At 44.9% G+C, this 24,239-nt stretch overlaps 1 protein-coding gene across 4 annotated transcripts in view; it reads left to right on the plus strand.

The window, feature by feature from the left end:
* DNA2 (DNA replication helicase/nuclease 2) overlaps positions 1-24,239 on the plus strand; it is a 179,906-nt gene that overhangs the window by 150,666 nt on the left and 5,001 nt on the right. Inside the window, exon 3 of one of the 4 annotated variants that reach the window (XR_011198790.1) lies at positions 12,716-12,768. The exons of the other annotated variants lie outside the window; for them this stretch is intronic. The gene's annotated coding sequence lies outside the window, so the exon portion shown is untranslated. The remainder of the gene's footprint in view (positions 1-12,715; positions 12,769-24,239) is intronic. 4 annotated transcript variants of the gene reach the window in all.

A 24,239-nucleotide genomic window follows, 5' to 3' on the forward strand; every position in this document is an offset into this window, starting at 1 on the left:
TCCCCTGTGTTCCTGGGCCTCTGTCCCCTGAACCGTGTGCCCACTACCACTGCCCCCAGGTCCCTGGTGTTGTTGGGGTGGTGGGTTAGCCTGGGTTCCCTGTAGTGGTGGACACACTGCTGATTGACGTTCCCTGGGGACAGAGGTATGGGCCCGCTGGGTGGGTGCTGTGTTGGTGTTTCCAGAGGGGGAAGCTCTGTAGTGGCCTGTGCCAGTGTGAGGGGAACCGACTGTCCCGAGGTCCCAGATCGGCCAGGCTGGTCATCTTGACCCAGTTGGACAGAGCTGCTGTCATCACTGTGGGCCTCTTCTGTGGGTGGAGTGGACATATCTGGACCCTCCTGTCTGGTGACGTTGGGTAGGGGTCCTGCAGGGGTGTAAAGGAATGATTATTTCATCTGTGTGTGTCATGGTGTGCAATGGGTGGGTGGCCGTGTACCCCAGTGCTTGCATTCCTGTGTAGGACCTTGTGTGATAATGGTTTAGGGCAGTGTATGGGTATGTGCAGTGGCCATGCTTTGGTGATGGGTGTCCATTCTTTGGTGTTGCATGCAGGGCTTGGGTTTGGGATGTGTGGTTTGTGATATTGGGACATATGTGAGGAGTTGGAGTGATGGGGGTGAGGGCGAGGGTGGGGGATGTGATAGCATGCAGGTGGGTGGGGGATGAAGTAGTTAAAGGTTTGACTTACCAGAGTCCATTCCTCCTGCTACTACTGCGAGGCCCTCAGGATGCAGAATAGCCAAGACCTGCTCCTCCCATGTAGTGAGTTCTGGGGGAAGACCACGGAACGCACCTTCCCCCGTAGGCCATTCCACCTCTTCCTGATGTCATCCCTAGTTCTTGGGTGCTGTCCCACTGCGTTGACCCTGTCCACGATTCTTCCCAGATGGGCCGGGCTGGTCATCTTGACCCAGTTGAACAGAGCTGCTGTCATCACTGTGGGCCTTTTCTGTGGGTGGAGTGGACATATCTGGACCCTCCTGTCCGGTGACGTTGGGTAGGGGTCCTGCAGGGGTGTAAAGGAATGATTATTTCATCTGTGTGTGCCATGGTGTGCAATGGGTGGGTGGCCGTGTACCCCAGTGCTTGCATTCCTGTGTAGGACCTTGTGTGATAATGGTTTAGGGCAGTGTATGGGTATGTGCAGTGGCCATGCTTTGGTGATGGGTGTTCATTCTTTGGTGTTACATGCAGGGCTTGGGTTTGGGATGTGTGGTTTGTGATATTTGGACATATGTGAGAAGTTGGAGTGATGGGGTGAGTGTGAGGGTGGGGGATGTGATAGCATGCAGGTGGGTGGGGGATGAAGTAGTTAAATGTTTGACTTACCAGAGTCCATTCCTCCTGCTACTCCTGCGAGGCCCTCAGGATGCAGAATAGCCAAGACCTGCTCCTCCCATGTAGTGAGTTCTGGGGGAGGACCACGGAACGCACCTTCCCCCGTAGGTCGTTCCACCTCTTCCTGATGTCATCCCTAGTTCTTGGGTGCTGTCCCACTGCGTTGACCCTGTCCACGATTCTTTGCCATAACTCCATCTTCCTAGCTATGGTGGTGTGCTTCACCTGTGATCCAAATAGCTGTGGCTCTGCCTGGATGATTTCCTCCACCATGACCCTGAGCTCCTCCTCAGAGAACCTGGGGTGTCTTTGCAGGGCCATGGGGTGGTGTGGGTGATGTGTGGGGTGGTGTGTGTTGTGATGTGTGGGGTGATATTTAGAGGTGTGTTGTGTGAGGTGCTTGGATGTTGTGTGAGTGATGGTATTGAGTGCCTGTGGATACTAGTTTGTAGATGGTGGTGTCTCTCTCTGGCCTTCAGTCACAATTGTTGACGTAAGGGTTTGTGGGTGATGTGGGTGTGTGTTTTATATTGTATTGGATGTGTGGGAGTGGTGTGTGTATCAGGTGTGTATTTGGAATTGTCCAATGTGGTAGTGTTTTGTAAGAGTGTATGTATTTTGAGCACAGCGGTGTGTACCGCCAATGGAATACCGCGGTTGAAAGACCGCCGCGTGGATTCGTGTGTCGTGATAGTGTGGGCGTATTCCTGTTGGCGTGACGGTGTCGGTTTTGTTATCGCCAGTTTATCACTGACCTTTGGTGTGGCGGACTTGTGTGGGTGTCTGGATTTTGGCAGATTCCGAGCTGTGGGTCAATATGACCATGGCGGAATTCCGCGGCCGCGGTGGTGTGTTGGCAGTCTTCTGCACGGCGGTAAGTGGCTTTTACCACCAATGTTGTAATGACCCCCTATATCTTTTACAAAATAACATTTACTATAGAAATGTAGATTCTCTTCAAGATATTTCACATATAAATGATGACACTGTACAATCAAGAGGTCAAATTGAAAAGGTAGATCGAACAAAGACAGAAGAAATGTATGAACACTACAGTATTCATCCTCTACATTCTACAGAGATTATCGGAGATGCTATTGAGCTTTTTCAAATGAAAAAAACACAAGGAGCTCTGTTAAGTGTGTGGGAGAAACTTTTAGAAGCTCCTTGCTTTCAAGCCTATTCCCTACTGGAGCAGGCGGTAGGTATGATGACCGTCCTGTAACAGTACAGGTCAACTATACTTTATTTGGAAGACCATAGATTGCGACAGTGTATTCCTTATATATTTCATCTACTTCTTGAGAGCAACTTGTTTGGATTATCATATGCAGTAAATCACATTCTAAAAAGTAAATCTCCACAATCTGACAGCAAGGGAATGTGTTGATAAAGTTCAAGGAAAAGACGAATACCTTGAGTACAACTTAATCAATTTGATGGCATGTCAACATGGTTCAAATTAGTATTTGTAACATTGCGATGGTGAGCTAAAATGCATGTTGAGGAATCTAGGATCACCCACTTGGTTTGTGACACTCAGTTGTGCTGAGTATGCATGGAATTATCTCCTTGAATTTTTACTAGAAGCAAACTCTAATATAAAAGATATCAATCTGAAAACACCAGGAGAACTCTCTTCATTGGATCCTGCAAACGTTTGTAGATATTTTAACCATTGATTTCAAGCAATGATGGCTTTCATCTGTAACAAAACAAATCCACCTCTTGGCAAAGTCACTGATTTCTTTTGGAGGAAAGAGTACCAAGCTGGAGGTGCTCCATGTATACCCATGTTGTTATGGGTAAAACATGCCCCAATGTTTGGGACAGATAGTGATGAGTCTATGTTGTCTTTCACAGAACAATGTGTGACATGCCATATCAAAGGAAACTTCTGACAAAAGGATTGAGACAACACGTTCTTAGATTTCAAACTCAGGTGTGGTAAATACTGTTGTCAGAAATACAGATTGAATCCAAATTTTATACACTATGTCGATTTGGATTCCTACAACCTGTGATCTCGGAAGGAAGAATGAAGCTTTTTGTCACAGTGAGACACCTTGACACAGAAATCACCATAAAATATGTACAACCTCAGAACTGAGGCGTCAGAATATATCAATGACTATATTCTGAAGATGTGGAATACAAATATGGATATACAATTTGCTTCAGATAATTCTATTGCTGTAGCTCAGTATGTCACTTCTTACATAGCAAAGGCAGAAAAGACAGAGATGAAAGAGATGTGCTAAGAGATTCAAGCAGAAAAGAGTTTCACCAAGAAATTGTGCAGTTTTAGTTTGAAAATGCATTTGGACTGGGAAATTGTCTCTTATGAATGTGCTGATAGGTTGAGCCCTGCAAGTGTGTTCTCCAAATCTAGAGGAATCGTGTGGGTAAGCTTAGGGCTTGCAAACAGTCATAATAGATTATTAAGAACTTCTCCAGAAATACTGTAACTTGTAGAAGTTGATCCAGAGAGTACCCAAATTCTAAAGACTAATATGTTGGATACAATATACCCAAGAAGAAGTGTTCATCTTGAAAACATGCGTCTGTATGAAGTACTTCAGCATTTTTACATATAGAAGAATTGTCTCTGAAAACTTTGAGGAAGGAAGATTTTGCAGTTACTGGATGTGATGGTTGTTTGGTAAGAAACAACAATGGAAATCTAATTATTCACAGGAAGCTTGATTGCCAAACTGCAGACCGAAGAGAGTTTTTCTATTTGACCCTTTTACAACTCTTCAACCCATGGAGAAATGAATCAGAACTTCTTGGACATTATGACTGTAATAAAGACTCATTAAATGCTCTAAAAGATAGTGTTCAGTGTTTCCAGTATACTTGCAGAGGTTGAAAGATGAGGTGGAACTAGTAGAAACTATTGCTGCTTAAATAAGCAATGAGAGTTCACAAAGCAGCCAGAGATCTGCTCCAGGAAGTCAAGATCCTCTTGGAGAACACATAATTTAAAATGAAGCAGCTATAGCAATGAATGAAGTTGAGATTGCTATGCAGGAGGTAGGAGACGATTTAAGATTGGCCTATGTGTTACACGGATCTTTGCTTGTAAAAGACTTATATACCGGACAGCAACAGTTTCCACTGTCTTTAGCATATGCAGTTACCATCTATAAATCACAAGGATTAAGTGTAGATACAGCTTTGGTTAATGTTTGAAGCTATTTATTCAAAGAAGGGGAAAGTAGCATTGTTGCGAATTAGAACTTTCCCTGGATTGTTTTTGATTGATTTTGATGAGAGTAAAGTTAGTGCTGATGTCAGCTGTGAAAGAGGATACAGTCGGTTAAGAACTCTATACGATCCTCATTTAGTCCAGGACCCTGTTTATGAGAACCGTATACTGTGCCTAAAGCGGAAGATTTCCAAACAGTCTACAGACCCTCAAGAGAAGACAGTACAGAAGGACAGCACAGACAGTGCTAAGAAGAGCAAACTGGAAAATGAAAGTGAAATTGTGGGAAGATTGTTAGAAAATAGCTCAGGTGTTAACTGCCATGCCAATGTCGCTCTCAACTTACTATACCGTTTACCCAGTGTAGTAAACCAAATTGAACAAAAGTCAGATGAGATAATGTCTTCTGAACTGTATAGTTTGCTGCAAAGTTAAATTAATAAAACATTTGTAATGCATTCTGCTTCAGGGATCTAAGATATATGTACTGGATCTATAATATTTACTCTGAACCCTCAGCAAGATGCACAAGAATTTATTATGGTGATGCTTGGAGACTTAGAACAAGAAGAAGTAAATATTGATGATCTATTTGGACTCTGTTTTAAAAGGACACATGACTGTGAAGAGTGCTCTAATGCACCTAGCACTGACATGATTTCTTTACTTAACGATACCAGATTGTAAAAGTGTTCCTCTTGACAAATTGTATAGAAATGCTTGCCAAAATATGACCTGCACAAACTGTCTCTACGTTATTTCTACAAAGAAGAGGTAAATACCTTATTGTAATGCTGCAACGCTGCAGAGCAGATGGTACCAAATTGGAAACACAAATTACAAACTTTAAAGCTGGACAAATATCACTTTCAGGAAGAACTTTTACAACTTTGGCTATCATCTTCAATGAAGGAGTTGCTACAGCCTCTGTACACTACACTGTATATGTGAAAAGTAAAACAGGATACACAGAATGCATCAGCATCAACCTAAGATTCAGACAAAATCGTCCCTTCAAACTACCAAACTCATATCTCCTTTTTCTTCAACCAAAGTTTTGAAGAAACATTACGGTTGAAAAAACTAGCGTACTCTATATCATCTACATGCTTTACCTGTTGTTTAGACATTATTCAGCCCATTATGGGTAATGTATTTAAAAAACATTGTGAAATGTCAAGACTCCTTTTAATATTCTACGGAGGAGTTAATAAATCAAATCTATACAATACTCTCTAAATAAAAAGTAAAACTGGAAGAATATACTCAAATTACAGCAGCTCGAAGCTGAAACAATAACATTTCTTCAACAGTTAAAAAAAGCCTCCTTTTGTTTCTCCAACGTAATGTATACAATTAATTGAGGCGAAATAAGTATTTAGTGAGATTTTGTATACATGGATTAGCTACACCTTACACATAATTTGGCCTACCAAGGATGATAAGTTTTTTAAAATATCTATAATATAGAAAACCAGTTCACATTTATTTGTGATATTGTACCAGATATAATTATTCAAGAAAAATATTAAAATCTTGTTGTCAGTTACAATAGTAACTAGAGAGAAAGCCACTAATTAAATAAATTTATTTGCTGTGATGTACTGTGCAGATTTGTTTTTTTTTATACAATCCATTGATTATTTTTCCCCTCACTGTTCGAAGATGTTGCTTTTTGTAACCATCATTATACTGTGAAGAAGTATAAAAGCCGCGACCAGTGAAAAAATGAAATTGATATTTTAACTACATTGTAATAATGGCATGCACTAATGCTATGAGTACTATTATATTTGTGTAACTGTGAAGATCAAATTCTAACATATCTTTCTCTCCTGTTTTTTTACAATAGTTGCTGCAGTTGGATGATGTTAGGTATCTCAAAAGACATTTTGAAGAACATAAATATTGATGACAGATACAATGAAGACTGTTTTTATACATAAACATGCTCTTGCTATACCTTTGTATTTGTTTTTTTTTGTCTTACAAACAGTCACAATAGTATTAAGTCAGCTGTGCACCACTCATGCATTCATTCACTCACTCATACATGTGCTCATGCACTCATTGAATCTCAGATACACTACTCGTGCACTCGCTCATTCATACAAATCCTCATGTACACAGTCGCCTATGCCCACTCATGCATGCACTCATTCACTCAGTCTCCCATACACCACTCGGGCACTCCCTCACCTATTCACCTATCAATACACGCACTCATGTACAGAATCAGTCACTAATGCTTCCACTCACTAATACATGCACTCATGGACTCAGTCAATCTCACATACACCACTCTTGTACTCACTTACCTATCCATAAACGCCCTCATGCACACAGTCACCCATGCAACAGCCATCCATTCACTCACTGACCCATACATGCACTCATGGAAAGGTGATCTCCCATACCCCAGTCATGCACTAATTCACTTATTCATAGACATCCTCATGCACAGTCACCATTGCATCGCTTATGCATTCACTCGCCCATTCATGCACTCAGTCAGTCTCACATACACCTTTCATGCCCTCATGCACACAATCAGTCACCCATGAACCACTCCTGCATTCAGTCACTTGAACATGTATTCATGCACTCAGTCAATATCCCATACACGACTCATGGAGTCACTCACTTACCCATACACAGCCTCATATGCACAATCGGTCACTCATGCATCTCTCGTGCATTGTCACTCACCCATACATGCACTCAGTCAACTCCCATATCCCACTCATGGAGTCACTCACTAATACTCGCCCTCATGCACACAGTTAGTCACTGATACACCACTCATACATGCTCTCATGCACTCTGTCACTTATCCATACATTCACTCATACACAGTCAGTCAGCCATGCAGCTCCCGTGCACTCACTTACCCATAAATGCATTCATGCAGTAAATCACCCATACCCACTTTCATACACTCACTCACTAATACTTGCACTCAATCACCCATGCACCACTCACACATTCACTCATTCACCCACACATGCACTCACTCTCCCATACACCAGTCATACAGTCACTCAATTATCTATACACCCTAATGCACACAATCAGTCACCCATTCCCCAGTCATGCATTCACTCACCCATACATGCACTCAGTCAATCTCCCATACACCACTCATGCACTCACACACTTATTCATACGTGGCCTCATGCACACAATTAGGCACCCATGCAGCACGCATGCAGTCATTCAATCACCCATACACGCACTCTGCACTGAGCCGATCTCCCATGCACCACTCATTCACTCACTTATCCATACACTCTCTCATGTGCCCAGTCACTCATGCATTCACACACTCATACATGCACTCATGCACTCAGTCACTTATCCATACATGTACTCATACCCACAGTTAATCAGCCATGCCCCACTTATGCACTCACTTTCTCACTAATAAATGCACTCAATCACCCCTGAACCACCCATGCATTCACTCACTCACGTATAGATGCACTCATTGAACAGAACCTTCAGGAAGAATGAAAAGGTGGGAACCTCCTATGAAAGTTTGCAAAACTGTCTCCTCCAAACACAAAGCTCTATTTCTAGGTCAAATGATAATCGGTATAATAATCGTGATAACGTTGCTTGCTGCCATGAACGACATCACTTTGTACATGCAAAATACACTTAGAAAGTTCATTACAATAAAAATTTTTAAAAAAAGATGAGTTTTAACACTATATTGGAGAACAGCTGTACTTAAACGTAGTGTATAATATGTAGATATGTGTGTTTTTAGATTTTTCCAAAAACACGTGGTCTCCGCAACGTCTTTGCGAAACTGGAAAAAACGTATTGCGAGTGTTCGCGATCATCGTGACTATGAAACTTATGTTAAAAAAACATTCTCGATTACTGTTCTTTCCTTTCTCCTTGTTTCTTACAATTTATATGACCCACTGTTTGTTTCTTAATAGTTAATTACTTTGTGCATGTTTCTTTGTTAGTTCTCTTTTACTATGCCTGTTTAATGATTTTTATTACATTTCTTAACATATGTTAACATTTCTCTTTACATTTCATACATCTGCTCCTACATTTTTACCAGTTTAATAATCCTTTCTGGTTGTCAGTTTCTATGTCTCTTTCCTTTTTTTTAACCTTTTATATCATCATTCCAGCTCTTTCTGACTCATCACTTAAATTCTGTCTGAGCGATTCTACTCATATTTGTGTCCTGAGCTACTGTTTGTGTGCTATTTTCTGCTCATTTCATCATCTCAACTTCTACCTCTGTTTTGATTAGGTCTCTCCTGATTTACAGTTTCATATACTTGGTCACATACTGAAGCTTTCATACATAGTCACTCACACCTATTAGTTTCTATAATTAACAAATTCAATTAAAAAACCAACACACAATCTCTAAGAAAATCCAGTGTTATAGGGATGTTATAGTTAAGAAATTTGTTGTAAAAAACCTTAGAAGTTCACCGAAAAACAAAAGGTTACATGTACATTATAATTAGGAAATATAAGAAATTCACTGAAAACAACAAAGGTTTCAGGGATGTTATCGGTAGGCTCACATTACACATACAAAACCAGTGAAATTTGGCAATTATAATGACCTCAGCTAACTATAACTTGCCCCCGTAATGCACTGCTTATGACCTCAAATATTACATCACTCATGACGTGGTCAGGGACAACACTGATGACGTCACAGTTAAAAAAAAAAACAAAGATTAAAAATAGAAAAATAGGCCAGGGTAGGGATAACCTGACTCCTTACCTGTGGTGCTGAGGGCCAGAGAGGAACCTCGCCAGGGCTTAAAAGCTATTTTTATGTTGGAAAATCCACTAATGGATTTGCAGATTTTTCTGACATTTAAAAAAAATGATCGGGTGATATAATCCCGTTTTAATGTAGCCACCGGGTGGGCCAAGTCCTGGGGGCATGCCAAGAACTAAGGAGGGGGCCGAACGCGGCCCACCTCCTGGGATTGCCAAAGCCACGGAGACCACTACCTCCCTAGGACTAAACTAATGAGGTAACCGGAGGCGCCCAGCCTCCTGCAGCCCTGGTAACCACCACCTCCACGAGGCTAATTTTTAATTAAAAGCAGGGTGTCTGTGTGGCCCCGCAGCCTCAGGGACCACCACCTCCCAAGGCCTTTAATAAAATGTAATGCAGGGGCGCCACTGCCCCTTTCTCCCCGCAGCCCGGGGCGGAGGGGCACCTGGCCCCTGGGCTTTACACAAATTGCCACTTGCCCCCCCCCCCGAAGCCCTGGGACCCAGGATCTCCCCAGGGTAAAGATATTCTGTGTGCAGGTTGGCTGTACGACCCCCGCACCCCTGGGAACCACCTCCTTGGGGCTCAAATAAAAGAATGCAGGGGGTCCATTGCGGGCCCCCGAAATCCAGGGATCACTACCTCCCTAGGGCTGTATAGGTTAGAGGGGGGACCCCCTCGTGTAGCAAATGATGGCCCTGAGGCCCGCCACACCCCAGGGATGGCTCCTGCTATGTCCCTGGCTGCCGGTGCTCGGGACATAGCTGTTTGCTGTGACTTGGCGGGAGCTTTGACAGCTCCCACCAAGTCAGAGCAAACACTGTCAAACAGCTCTCACATGCAGAAAGTGAAGATTTCATGTGTTTCCCTGTGCGCAAATAAGCCTGCAGGGAAACAGATGAAAACATTGCTCCCACAAGCAGGGAGCTGCTATTTAAAGTAGCTCCCTGCTTGTGGGAGCAACGCCGGCTCCTGCATGATGTGGGGAGATGACTAGGATTGCGGAGGCGTTCAGGCTCCCACCACGCTCCTGTCACTCTCTCTCTTCCATCCCATAAAGGGATGGAAGAAAGAAACAGATTGTCATTGAAATGGTCTCTTCATACAATGACTTCAAAGAGTTAGACTAGCAAAATGTTTGGTACGAATGTTTTAGTCATGTTTAGATGCAGATCGGAACACAGTCACTTCTGGCCTAATGGTCAAGGTCTTGTCACTCAGTGGGCTGAAGGCCCAAATCCTAGTATCCCTTGGCAGTGTTTTTGTTTATATATTAGTGTTTTAATTGTTAAACTGTCCTAGTGATAGAACATTCACGTTTCTTTCCAATCACATGCGTAGGTTGACCGTCATAGGTATGTCTAGAAGCATCACAGTTAGGAGTCACCTATGGCCTAAAGGTTAAGGTCACACACTCTCACTTTGAAAGTTGGAAATTCTACTCCAGGTGTGGCCGTGGTCATTTTCCTTCTTAAATTTCTTTTAAACTTTAAAAGTTTAAGGTTCATACGGAATGGTGATCACACTCTTTTTAATTGACAAATACATTTTTCTTTTCAATTTATCCAGAAATATCTCTATTTCTAAGTATAGAAGTCATCAAAGCCTAAAAAACTCTCTCTCTCTCCCTCTCACTCTTCTCTCTCGCTCTCAATTTCTCTCTCTCAAGCTATTTCACCCACTCAGAACCTTACGCATCCACTCACACCCCACTAAGACCCTTACGCATCCACTCACACACCCACTCAGACCCTTGTGTACCCACTCACAGATCCACTCACACCCACTCACAGCCCCACTCACACCCTCACGCATCCACTCACAGACCCACTCAGACTCTCACTCACCCGCTCACAGACAGACCCACTGAAACCCTCACATCCATTCACACAGGCACTGATGCACCCACTAAGACACTGAAGCACCCAATCTCACACCCAGACAGATACTCTCACACCCGGATACACCCTCTCACACCTATTCTCCCACCCAGAGAGACAGGCCGCAGCCACCTCTCGCGGCAAATGAACAAAGGCCGTGCGCGCCGTGCGGTTGGGTACTTAGGTGGATTGGCCTTTGTGCTGGGTGCGAGTTATAGTTACCTTAGGGCACAAGTTATAGTCACTTGAGATAACTAACAATAACAGGTGAATTTCTATGGTTTTGTATGTTTAAAATGTGAGCCTGACTATAACATCCCTGTAACCTTTTGTTTTTTTTAAAGTGAATTTAGATATACATATACACACACACATATATATGTATCTATGTATATATATTTGTACGTACATCTATGTCTTCGTATATAAGATGCCCTTTTCTATGTCTGTGCCTGTCCCGGTTTTTCATGCTGAAAATCTGGACACCTTAATCCTAGCTCTCTCATCAACACATCAATTGCTCAATTGGTTACTAAACAACCTGACTTGTGAAGTTCCCTTTGACTCAGGATCATTTATTGCTGCATGCTACCACACCTGGTTTCCACTTACGCAAGGCAGGACCGAGTTTTTCTTGTTCAAAGGTCATAGTCATGTATTAGTAACATGCAGCACATTAAATCGGTCCATGGCTCTCTAGTCTCTACTCTGTAGTCTTTGTCACTCAGGTGTATAGGGGTGCATATCAGACCAGAGCAACCAGCTTCCTCATCTGCACCGTCATTATATTTATTGTAATTGGATTTAAATAATACTTACTAACCTTTAAAAAGTGTTGAAGCACCTCTGGAGAGTAGCATGCTATTCAGGAACCCACGTTTAAAGGTTATTCTCTATTGTTGGTCAATTGGGATTAGTCTTGTTTTAGCAAGAAAATAATTCCATGCATTTGCTTCAGTTTCTTTGTAGAAAATTACTATTAAAAGGACTTGGGTGTGATTATTAGTGGGGTTAGAGGCTAGAGGAGATTAGGTTTTGTTAGGTTTCATGGATATGGTTCTAAGGGGGGTGGGATTGTGGTTGGGGCTAGTGGAATGAGGTGTAGACTATATTAAGATATTCAATAAGATCACTTTAAGACACCCACACACACACAATACAAGGGGATTTAGGTCTCTAATTTGAAAGGAGTTTTTGTTGTGATAGCGCATCAAAATCTGTTCTTGCTAGGTTCTCGAACGATTTGCTTTCCTTATATATTTGGAGCAAAGTTCTGCCTGTTTTTGTGATTCATAAAAGATTTCAGTAGTACTGAGAGAAATCACATACACTACATTTCCTTGAGTACTTAAATGCATTCCATATCGCGCATTGTACATGCATGAATGTACACTAATATGAATTTGGGAATTTAGCTGTATTTGGTTTTTTTCTCTACGGGAAATACATTTCTGCTCGTTGAGAGCCCCTCTTCTGACGCCCCTGTTTAATAATGGTTTGTTCTCTCTTCAGTTCCAACCTGGAAAAGCACATGCTGCAGCATTTGACAGGGGTGCATCTGCAATGTAAGATCCCACAATCAAGAATTTTGGGCTGCTGACTTATTTGAGAATGTAGCCCCATCCAAAAACGCCTGCCAAACCGCTGTTATGTTTGTGAAATTAGAAACGTCATCATGCTGTTGAAATTTCTTCATCAGCAAATCCACTTTGTGAACATAAAATGCTACCACTTCTGTTTCCATGAATTACTACTGTGACTAAATGTATGGCAAGTGAGCATTCTTCACAAATGAGATCAGTTTTGGTGGGCAAACTGCTTTGAGAATGTTCCGTAGGTTCCCACAGGCTCCAAATGCAGTTCTTTTATTCTGTCTACTTCTTGACCCGCTTTTCAGGCAATAATGTGGTTATGTAGAGTTTTATTACTGCAGCGAACCTGCTAAAAAGCAGTGGAACTATCCTCCACCAAACTCAAGGTTCCCTGGTCTATTTACAATCTGGGGAAGCATTAAAGGCCATATTTATGGCCAAGTCACACAGTGTAGCTCAGTAAGTGACCTTGCTGCGCTGCACTGCGTGACAGGGAAAGGGCAGGCGTGTGCCGTATTTATCACAATCCTGCCCTAATGGCTGCCTAGCACCAATGCAAGTTCCCTTGAACCATGGTGCAAGGGTGCCCGTTTTGAATGCAGGATTGTTTTGTGCAGGAAGGGGCATCTTCCTGCACAAAAACAATTCTGGTAGGCATAGTCCTCTTTTGATGTGTGCTGCAGAATGCAGCACACATCGAAAGAGGAAGAACCGTGGAGAAATAGTATTATTTTTTTCTTGTTACGCCTCCCCTAGGAAGGTATAATATTTTGGCACATCCCCAGGTTTACAAGTTCTTGTAAATCTGAGGATGCATCAAAATCCAGGTGAGTTACAGGGAACCCTCCCCATGCAAAGCCCTTGGAATGCCTTCCCAGGGCAGAGTAACGCAATGCAGTGATTTGCGTTGCATCGCATTACTCCAGATTTTTGAAACCTCTCAGTGCCACGCAAAGTGGCTTTGATTGGCTTCAAAAATATGACTTAAAGGTTAGCACATGCATGCAGCAAGTTGTGTGGTGCAAACATGACACAACACTCTTATAAATATGCCTTTAAGTTTCCAATTATGGCACTTCAGCTGGTTCTGCTGTTGGAAACCTTTGACAGCTGGTCCACCCACCATCAGTCCCTGACCCAGCGTATTTCAGAAGGTCTCGTCTATTTAGGACAGGCCGTATGAAGCAACTTTTGCAGATCGGGACCGCCTGGGGAAGCTCAGTAGTCCAGAACAGAAAACAACAGAAATAACTCCAATCTACTGGGCAATAACTTCTAGTGTGCCATGGCCAATTAAGTTTTTTATATTGTGCAGACATAAACCCGGCTTATATCTTGGCAATAGTCCAAACCTGGAGCCTTGCTGAGTTGAGTGCTTCCCTGGTTTGTCACCTTCACTCTTACACCAACTTAGGGTCTCTTTACACCTTTCTTCCTGTTAAAGTTGTAATATTGAAAAAGTCTATATCGGATTGTCCATCAAACCAGGGAGCAGTTTTAACAAGACTATGCATCCCGCAAAGTGGTGCAAAGTCTTGATAAATGACTAAGGGCCAGATTACAACCCTGGCGGAGGGGATTACTACATTACAAAAGTGACGGATATCCCGTCCACCGTTTTACACGTTCCATAGGATATAATGGAACTTGTAATAGAGTGGGTGGTTATCAGTCACATTTTTGATGGAGTAATCCCCTCCACCAAGGTTGTAATATGGCCATTAATTTACATTGCAAAGCATTTTTTGCTCAGAATAGGTGCCATTATAGTAGCACAAATTGTGCTTTGTGTTGCACTACTTTGCATCGAGGGGGTGTTCAGCATTCCAGTGGTACTTCAGCATGGATTTTCATGCAAAGCTAAATCTGTAAAGCTTGTCAGACCTTGCTTTGCATAAAAAATGAATCCCTCATTTAGACAGGCGTTAAGTAGAGGAAATGTATTTGTTTCTTTTAACATTTCACACATCACATGTGTGCTGCACTGTACAGCACACATTCAATGTGTAAAATGTTTTAAAGGTTGTCCAAGCATAGTATTTTGTCATGAAAGGATACCCTCCTAGTAGAAAACCTGAACTAGATATCATGCTCACAGACACCTTAATACCTGGGTGCAAAGATGTATGCATGGCACTGGGCATCCAGGTAAAAGAGAGCAGCAGGAGGCCATATGTATTGCTATATTTTGCTCTCTCCCGCTACCGTAATCAAGTGCAGCAACTTTGGTTGCTGCACTTGCACAGCACTATTTTTTTCAATAAATCTGTCCCTATATTTTCCTCTTGCAAGGTTGACTTGTGTTTGTCCCTCCAGGTGTGTGCCATTTGATAAATAACTCTATGTCCCTCTGAACCGCTGCCACATCCTCCAGAATCTGTCTTTCATCAGTACCAGTGCCCTTCATGATGGAGAAGCTAAAGTAGACAGACTTTGTAGGAAAGTGCCACTGTTGGCATGGTTACCCCCCCACTTTTTGCCTACTGTTGATGCCAACTTTGATTGAAAGTGTGCTAGGATCCTGCTAGCCAGGCCCCAGCACCAGTGTTATTTCCCTAAATCCTTTGTTTCCACAATTGGCACAACCCAGGCACACAGTTAAGTCCCTTGTAAAAGGTAGGAAAGGTACCAAGGGCCCTGTGGCTAGGGAAGGTCTCTAAGGGCTGCAGCATGTATTATGCCACCCTAGGGGACCCCCCACTCAGCACATTGTGCTTGCAGCCTGTGTGGGCTAGTGGGGAGAAAGACAGGACACATCTCTCAGGGTGCCATGCCCGCAAAACACTGCCTGTGGCATGGGTACGTCACCCCTCTAGCAGGCCTTACAGCCCTAAGGCATGGTGCACTATACCGCAGGTGAGGGCACAGCTGCATGAGCAATATGCCCCTACACTGTCTAAGTACATTCTTAGACATTGTAAGTACTGTGTAGCCATATTGAGTATATGGTCTGGGAGTTTGTCAATATAAACTCCACAGCTCCATAATGGATTCACTGAATACTGGGAAGTTTGATATCAAACTTCTCAGCCCAATAAACCCCCACTGATACCTGTGTGGGATTTATTGAAAAATACACACAGAGGGCATCTTAGAGATGCCTCCTGGATGTTATCCAAACTGCTAGTGTAGGACTGACCGGTCTGGCCAGCCTGCCACTTTCAACCGAGTTTCTGACCACATGGGGTGAGTGCCTCTGTGCACTCTGTGATCAGAAAGAAAGCCTGTCATGGGTGGAGGTGCTTCACACCTCCCCCCTAAAGGAACTGTAAGACCTGGCGGTGAGCCTCAAGTGCTCAAGCCTTGGATTACAGTGCCCCAGGGTGCTACAGCTACTGGAGCTGCCTGCCCCCACCGGACAAAGCCCCACTTTTGGTGGCAAGTCCAGTGGGAAAATTAGGGAAAATAGGGAGGAGTGCCCACTCCACCCAGGACCACCTCTAAGGTGTCCAGAGCCGAGGTGACCCTCTCCCTGCAGAATCCTCTATCATGTTTTGGAGGACAGGAACCAGTAGGATTAGGACTGTGCCCCCCTCCCCAAGGTGAGTGGGCACAAGGAGGGTGTAGCCACTCTCAGGGACAGTACCTGTTGGCTACTGCCCTCTGACGCCTAAAACTCCCCTAAATCTAGGATTTAAGGGCCTCCCTGAACCAAGTTCACCAGATTCCTGGCAACGTACAAGAAGGAGGACTGCTTAGCTGAAACCCCCAGCAGAGAAGAAGGAAGACAACAACTACTTTGGTCCCAGCCCTACCGGTCTGTCTCCTGCTTCATAGAACCTGCAAAAGAACAGTAACGTGTCCAGCTGGACCAGTGACCTCTGCCAAGCTCCAGAGGACTGCCCTGCACCCAAAAGAACCAAGAACTCCTGAGGACAGCGGCTCTGTCTATGAAAAACCAACTACCAAGGACTCCCACCTCACTCCGTATGCGTGAGTCATGACCACTCTGCACCCGACAACGACAGCCCGTGTCCAGGTGATCCACTAGCTAGATAGCTAGAGAAGGTCCACAGTGTAGGAGGCTGGACTGGCTTGTAGTGAGTACCAAGGGGTACTTGCACCTTGCACCAGGCCCAGTTATCCCTTATTAGTGTATAGGGTGTCTAGCAGCTTAGGCTGATAGATAATGGTAGCTTAGCAGAGCAGCTTAGGCTGAACTAGGAGACGTGTGAAGCTACTACAGTACCACTTAGTGTCATATGCACAATATCATAAGAAAACACAATACACAGTTATACTAAAAATAAAGGTACTTTATTTTTATGACAATATGCCAAAGTATCTTAGAGTGTACCCTCAGTGAGAGGATAGGAAATATACACAAGATATATATACACAATAGCAAAAATATGCAGTATAGTCTTAGAAAACAGTGCAAACAATGTATAGTTACAATAGGATGCAATGGGGAAACATAGGGATAGGGGCAACACAAACCATATACTCCAAAAGTGGAATGCGAACCACGAATGGACCCCAAACCTATGTGACCTTGTAGAGGGTCGCTGGGACTATTAGAAAATAGTGAGAGTTAGAAAAATAACCCTCCCCAAGACCCTGAAAAGTGAGTACAAAGTGCACTGAAGTTCCCCTAAGGACAAAGAAGTCGTGTTAGAGGAATAATGCAGGAAAGACACAAACCAACAATGCAACAACGCTGGATTTCCAATCTGGGGTACCTGTGGAACAAGGGGACCAAGTCCAAAAGTCACAAGCAAGTCGGAGATGGGCAGATGCCCAGGAAATGCCAGCTGCGGGTGCAAAGAAGCTTCTACTGGACAGAAGAAGCTGCGGTTTCTGCAGGAACGCAAAGGGCTAGAGACTTCCCCTTTGGAGGACGGATCCCTCTCGCCTTGTAGAGTCGTGCAGAAGTGTTTTCCCGCCGAAAGAACGCCAACAAGCCTTGCTAGCTGCAAATCGTGCGGTTAGCGTTTTTGGATGCTGCTGTGGCCCAGGAGGGACCAGGAGGTCGCAAATTGGACCAGGAGAGAGAGGGGACGTCGAGCAAGACAAGGAGCCCTCTTAGCAGCAGATAGCACCTGGAGAAGTGCCAGAAACAGGCACTACGAGGATGCGTGAAACAGTGCTCACCCGAAGTCGCACAAAGAAGTCCCACGTCGCCGGAGAACAACTTAGGAGGTCGTGCAATGCAGGTTAGAGTGCCGTGGACCCAGGCTGGACTGTGCACAAAGGATTTCCGCCGGAAGTGCACGGAGGCCGGAGTAGCTGCAAAAGTCGCGGTTCCCAGCAATGCAGTCTAGCGAGGTGAGGCAAGGACTTACCTCCACCAAACTTGGACTGAAGAGTCACTGGACTGTGGGGGCCACTTGGACAGAGTTGCTGGATTCGAGGGACCTCGCTCGTCGTGCTGAGAGGAGACCCAAGGGACCGGTAATGCAGCTTTTTGGTGCCTGCGGTTGCAGGGGGAAGATTCCGTCGACCCACGGGAGATTTCTTCGGAGCTTCTAGTGCAGAGAGGAGGCAGACTACCCCCACAGCATGCACCACCAGGAAAACAGTCGAGAAGGCGGCAGGATCAGCGTTACAGAGTTGCAGTAGTCGTCTTTGCTACTTTGTTGCAGTGTTGCAGGCTTCCAGCGCGGTCAGCAGTCGATTCCTTGGCAGAAGGTGAAGATAGAGATGCAGAGGAACTCGGATGAGCTCTTGCATTCGTTATCTAAAGTTTCCCCAGAGACAGAGACCCTAAATAGCCAGAAAAGAGGGTTTGGCTACCTAGGAGAGAGGATAGGCTACTAACACCTGAAGGAGCCTATCAGAAGGAGTCTCTGACGTCACCTGGTGGCACTGGCCACTCAGAGCAGTCCAGTGTGCCAGCAGCACCTCTGTTTCCAAGATGGCAGAGGTCTGGAGCACACTGGAGGAGCTCTGGACACCTCCCAGGGGAGGTGCAGGTCAGGGGAGTGGTCACTCCCCTTTCCTTTGTCCAGTTTCGCGCCAGAGCAGGGCTAAGTGGTCCCCTGAACCGGTGTAGACTGGCTTATGCAGAATTGGGCACATCTGTGCCCAAGAAAGCATTTCCAGAGGCTGGGGGAGGCTACTCCTCCCCTGCCTTCACACCATTTTCCAAAGGGAGAGGGTGTCACACCCTCTCTCAGAGGAAGTTCTTTGTTCTGCCATCCTAGGCCAGGCCTGGCTGGACCCCAGGAGGGCAGATGCCTGTCTGAGGGGTTGGCAGCAGCAGCAGCTGCAGTGAAACCCCAGGAAGGGCAGTTTGGCAGTACCAGGGTCTGTGCTACAGACCACTGGGATCATGGGATTGTGCCAACCATGCCAGGATGGCATAGAGGGGGCAATTCCATGATCAAAGACATGTTACATGGCCATATTCGGAGTTACCATTGTGAAGCTACATATAGGTAGTGACCTATATGTAGTGCACGCCTGTAATGGTGTCCCCGCACTCACAAAGTCCGGGGAATTGGCCCTGAACAATGTGGGGGCACCTTGGCTAGTGCCAGGGTGCCCTCACACTCAGTAACTTTGCACCTAACCTTTACCAGGTAAAGGTTAGACATATAGGTGACTTATAAGTTACTTAAGTGTAGTGTAAAATGGCTGTGAAATAACGTGGACGTTATTTCACTCAGGCTGCAGTGGCAGGCCTGTGTAAGAATTGTCAGAGCTCCCTATGGGTGGCAAAAGAAATGCTGCAGCCCATAGGGATCTCCTGGAACCCCAATACCCTGGGTACCTCAGTACCATATACTAGGGAATTATAAGGGTGTTCCAGTAAGCCAATGTAAATTGGTAAAAATGGTCACTAGCCTGTTAGTGACAATTTGGAAAGAAATGAGAGAGCATAACCACTGAGGTTCTGATTAGCAGAGCCTAAGTGAGACAGTTAGTCACTACACAGGTAACGCATTCAGGCCCACTTATGAGCACTGGGGCCCTGGGTTACCAGGGTCCCAGTGACACATACAACTAAAACAACATATATACAGTGAAAAATGGGGGTAACATGCCAGGCAAGATGGTACTTTCCTACACAACCCCCCCCCCCAAACGAAGGACAATAAGACTAGCCATGAACTGATGAGTCTTCATTGTCTAAGTGGAAATATCTGGAGAGTCCATCTGCATTGGAGTGGCTACTCCCAGGTCTATGTTCCACTGTATAGTCCATTCCCTGTAGGGATATGGACCATCTCAACAATTTAGGATTTTCACCTTTCATTTGTTTTAGCCAAAGTAGAGGTTTGTGGTCTGTCTGAACAATGAAGTGAGTGCCAAACAGGTATGGCCTCAACTTCTTCAGAGCCCAGACCACAGCAAAGGCCTCCCTCTCAATGGCAGACCAACGCTTTTCTCTAGGGGTCAACCTCCTACTAATAAAAGCAACAGGTTGATCCTGGCCCTCAGAATTAAGTTGTGATAGGACTGCCCCTACTCCTAATTCAGATGCATCAGTTTGGACATAGAATTTTTTAGAGTAACAAGGGCTTTTCATGACAGGTGCAGAGCACATGGCCTGCTTCAGCTCCTCAAAAGCTTTCTGACAGTTTGCTGTCCATAATACCTTTTTAGGCATTTTCTTGGATGTGAGGTCATTAAGAGGGGCTGCAATGGAGCCATAGTTCTTAATGAACCTCCTGTAATACCCAGTGAGGCCTAGGAAGGCTCTCACTTGAGTCTGAGTGGTAGGGGGAACCCAATCAATAATTGTTTGGATTTTCCCCTGAAGTGGTGCAATCTGTTCCCCACCAACAAGGTGTCCCAGATAAACCACCTTCCCCTGCCCTATCTGGCACTTTGAATCCTTGATAGTGAGGCCTGCCTTCTGCAGGGCCTCCAAAACTTTCCATAGGTGGACCAGGTGATCATCCCAGCTGGAGCTAAAGACAGCTATATCATCCAAATATGCTGCACTGAAAGCTTCCAGCCCTTGCAGGACTGTGTTCACCAACCTTTGAAAAGTGGCAGGTGCATTTTTCAAACCAAAAGGCATTACAGTAAACTGGTAATGTCCTCCAATGGTTGAAAATGCAGTTTTAGGTTTAGCATCTTCTGACAATTTGATCTGCCAATACCCTGCAGTCAAATCAAAAGTGATTAGATACTTGGCAGATGCCAGTGTATCTATGAGCTCATCTGCCCTGGGTATAGGGTGAGCATCAGTTTTGGTTACCAAGTTGAGACCTCTATAGTCTACACAAAACCGCATTTCCTTCTTTCCATCTTTGGAATGGGGTTTTGGTACAAGTACCACAGGAGAAGCCCATGGACTTTCAGAGTGCTCAACCACTCCTAGTTCTAACATTTTCTGCACCTCTTGCTTTATGCAGTCCCTGACATGGTCAGGCTGCCTATAGATCTTACTTTTGACAGGTAAACTGTCTCCAGTATCTATAGTGTGCTCACACCAAGAAGTGGTACCTGGCACAGTAGAGAAGAGTTCAGAGAATTGATCTAGGAGATTTATGCAATGGTCTTTCTGCTCAGCAGTAAGACAATCAGCCAAAACTACACCTTCCACAAGAGCATCTTGTTCTGTGGAAGAGAAGAGATCAGGTAGAGGATCACTGTCTTCTTCCTGTCCCTCATCAGTTGCCATGAGCAGGGTGAGATCAGCCCTGTCATAGTAGGGTTTCAGGCGGTTGACATGGAGCACCCTAAGGGGACTCCTGGCAGTGCCTAAGTCAACTAAATAGGTGACTTCTCCCTTCTTTTCAACAATTGTGTGGGGTCCACTCCATTTATCTTGGAGTGCTCTTGGGGCCACAGGCTCCAAGACCCACACTTTCTGCCCTTGTTGGTACTGAACCAAAACAGCCTTCTGATGATGCCATTGCTTCTGGAGCTCTTGGCTGGCCTGAAGGTTTTTGCTGGCCTTTTTCATGTACTCAGCCATCCTTGATCTGAGGCCAAGTACATAATCCACAATATCCTGCTTAGGAGCTTTTAAAGGTTGTTCCCAACCCTCCTTTACAAGTGTGAGTGGACCCCTAACAGGGTGTCCAAAAAGAAGTTCAAAGTGGCTGAAGCCCACTCCTTTCTGGGGTACCTCCCTGTAGGCAAAAAGGAGGCATGGTAGAAGGATATCCCATCTCCTGCGGAGTTTTTCAGGGAGACCCATAATCATGCCTTTGAGAGTTTTATTAAATCTCTCCACCAGTCCATTTGTTTGTGGATGATAGGGTGTAGTGAACTTGTAAGTTACACCACACTCCTTCCACATGGCCTTTAAGTATGCAGACATGAAATTGCTTCCCCTGTCTGATACTACTTCCTTTGGGAAGCCCACCCTAGAAAATATTCCCAGGAGGGCCTTTGCCACTGCAGGTGCTGTAGTGGTCCTTAAAGGAATTGCTTCAGGGTATCTTGTGGCATGGTCCACTACCACCAAGATAAACCTATTGCCTGAAGCAGTAGGAGGGTCAAGGGGGCCAACTATGTCAACCCCTACCCTTTCAAAGGGAACCCCAACCACAGGCAGTGGAATAAGGGGTGCCTTTGGGGTGCCACCTGTTTTGCCACTGGCTTGACAGGTTTCACAGGACTTACAAAAATCTTTTGTGTCCTCAGACATCCTAGGCCAATGAAACAATGGAACCAGTCTGTCCCAAGTTTTCATTTGACCCAGGTGCCCAGCTAGGGGAATGTCGTGGGCAAGAGTTAGGAGGAACTTTCTGTACTCCTGAGGAATCACTAGTCTCCTGGCAGCTCCAGGTTTAGGATCCCTGTGCTCAGTGTACAAGAGGTTGTCCTCCCAGTAAACTCTGTGAGCGTCACTGACATCCCCATTAGCCTGTTTGACAGCTTGCTGTCTGAGACCCTCTAATGTGGGACAGGTTTGCTGTGCCACACTCAGCTCCTCCCTGGCAGGCCCCCCTTCACCCAAAAGCTCAGCAGTGTCTGCTTGAAGCTCATCTGGTGTAGGTTCTGCACAGGGAGGGAATTCTTCTTCCTCAGAAGTAGAATCCACTGTAGAGGGAGGGATAGTAGGAAGTGGTTTGCTTCTACTAACCCTAGCTTTAGGGAGCACTTGGTCCATTGTTCCAGGATCCAAGCTTCCCTGTCCTTTTTGCTTTTTGGCCTGAGCCCTTGTCAAAGCAAAAATATGCCCTGGGATGCCCAGCATTGCTGCATGGGCCTCCAACTCCACATCTGACCAAGCTGATGTCTCCAAATCATTTCCTAGTAGACAGTCTACAGGTAAATCTGTGGCTACCACAACTTTCTTTGGACCAGTAACCCCCCCCCCAGTTGAGATTAACAACAGCCATGGGGTGGCTAAGTGTGTTGTTGTGAGCATCGGTTACTTGGTGACCAAGTAGGTGTTGTTCAGGGTGGACCAGTTTCTCTATGACCATAGTCACACTGGCTCCAGTGTCCCTGTAGGCCTGAACCTCAACACCATTTATTAGGGGTAGCTGCTTGTACTTATCCATATTAAGGGGACAAGCAACTAAGGTGGCTAAATCAATAGCCCCCTCAGAGACTAACACCGCCTCTGTGGCCTCCCTAACAAGGCCAACCCCACCTAAGTTACCAATAGTGAGCCCAGCTACTCCCTTGGATTGGCTATTAGTAGGTTTGCACCCACCACCACTGCTATTAGTAGGGACACTAGGGGTAGCAGTAGGGGTTGTAGTGGTAGGAGGCTTGGTGCTTTTCTTTGGACAACTGGGATCTGTTGTCCAATGGCCTTTTACTTTACATAAATAGCACCATGGTTTCTTTTCTTTGTTTTGATTAAAGGAGGATTTGGGCCCAACACCCCCACCAGAGTGTTTTTGTGGGCCTGATGAAGACTCATTTTTAGATTTGTCCCCACCCTTGTCAGAAGACTTACCATCCTTCTTTTTGTTGCCATCTTTGTCACCCCCTGTATGAACTTTTCTGTTCACCCTTGTTCTGACCCATTTGTCTGCCTTCTTTCCCAATTCTTGGGGAGAGGTCAGATCAGAGTCCACCAAGTACTGGTGCAACAAATCAGACACACAATTATTAAGAATATGCTCTCTCAGGATCAAGTTATACAGGCTGTCATAATCAGTAACTTTACTGCCATGTAACCACCCCTCCAAGGCCTTCACTGAATGGTCAATGAAATCAACCCAGTCTTGTGAAGACTCCTTTTTGGTGTCTCTGAACTTTATCCTGTATTGTTCAGTGGTTAAGCCATAACCATCCAGGAGTGCATTCTTAAGAACTGTAAAATTATTGGCATCACTTTCTTTCACAGTAAGGAGCCTATCCCTACCTTTTCCACTAAATGATAGCCATAGGATAGCAGCCCACTGCCTTTGAGGGACCTCCTGTACAACACAGGCCCTCTCAAGTGCAGCAAACCGCTTGTTAATGTCATCCCCCTCCTTATAAGGGGGAACTATCCTGTGCAGATTCCTGGAATCATGCTCTTTTGCAGGATGACTATGGGGAATGCTGCTGCTGCCACCATGGGTTTCTAAACCCAG

The sequence above is a fragment of the Pleurodeles waltl genome, chromosome 9 (assembly GCF_031143425.1).
Source record: "Pleurodeles waltl isolate 20211129_DDA chromosome 9, aPleWal1.hap1.20221129, whole genome shotgun sequence".
Classification (NCBI taxonomy): Eukaryota; Metazoa; Chordata; class Amphibia; order Caudata; family Salamandridae; genus Pleurodeles; species Pleurodeles waltl.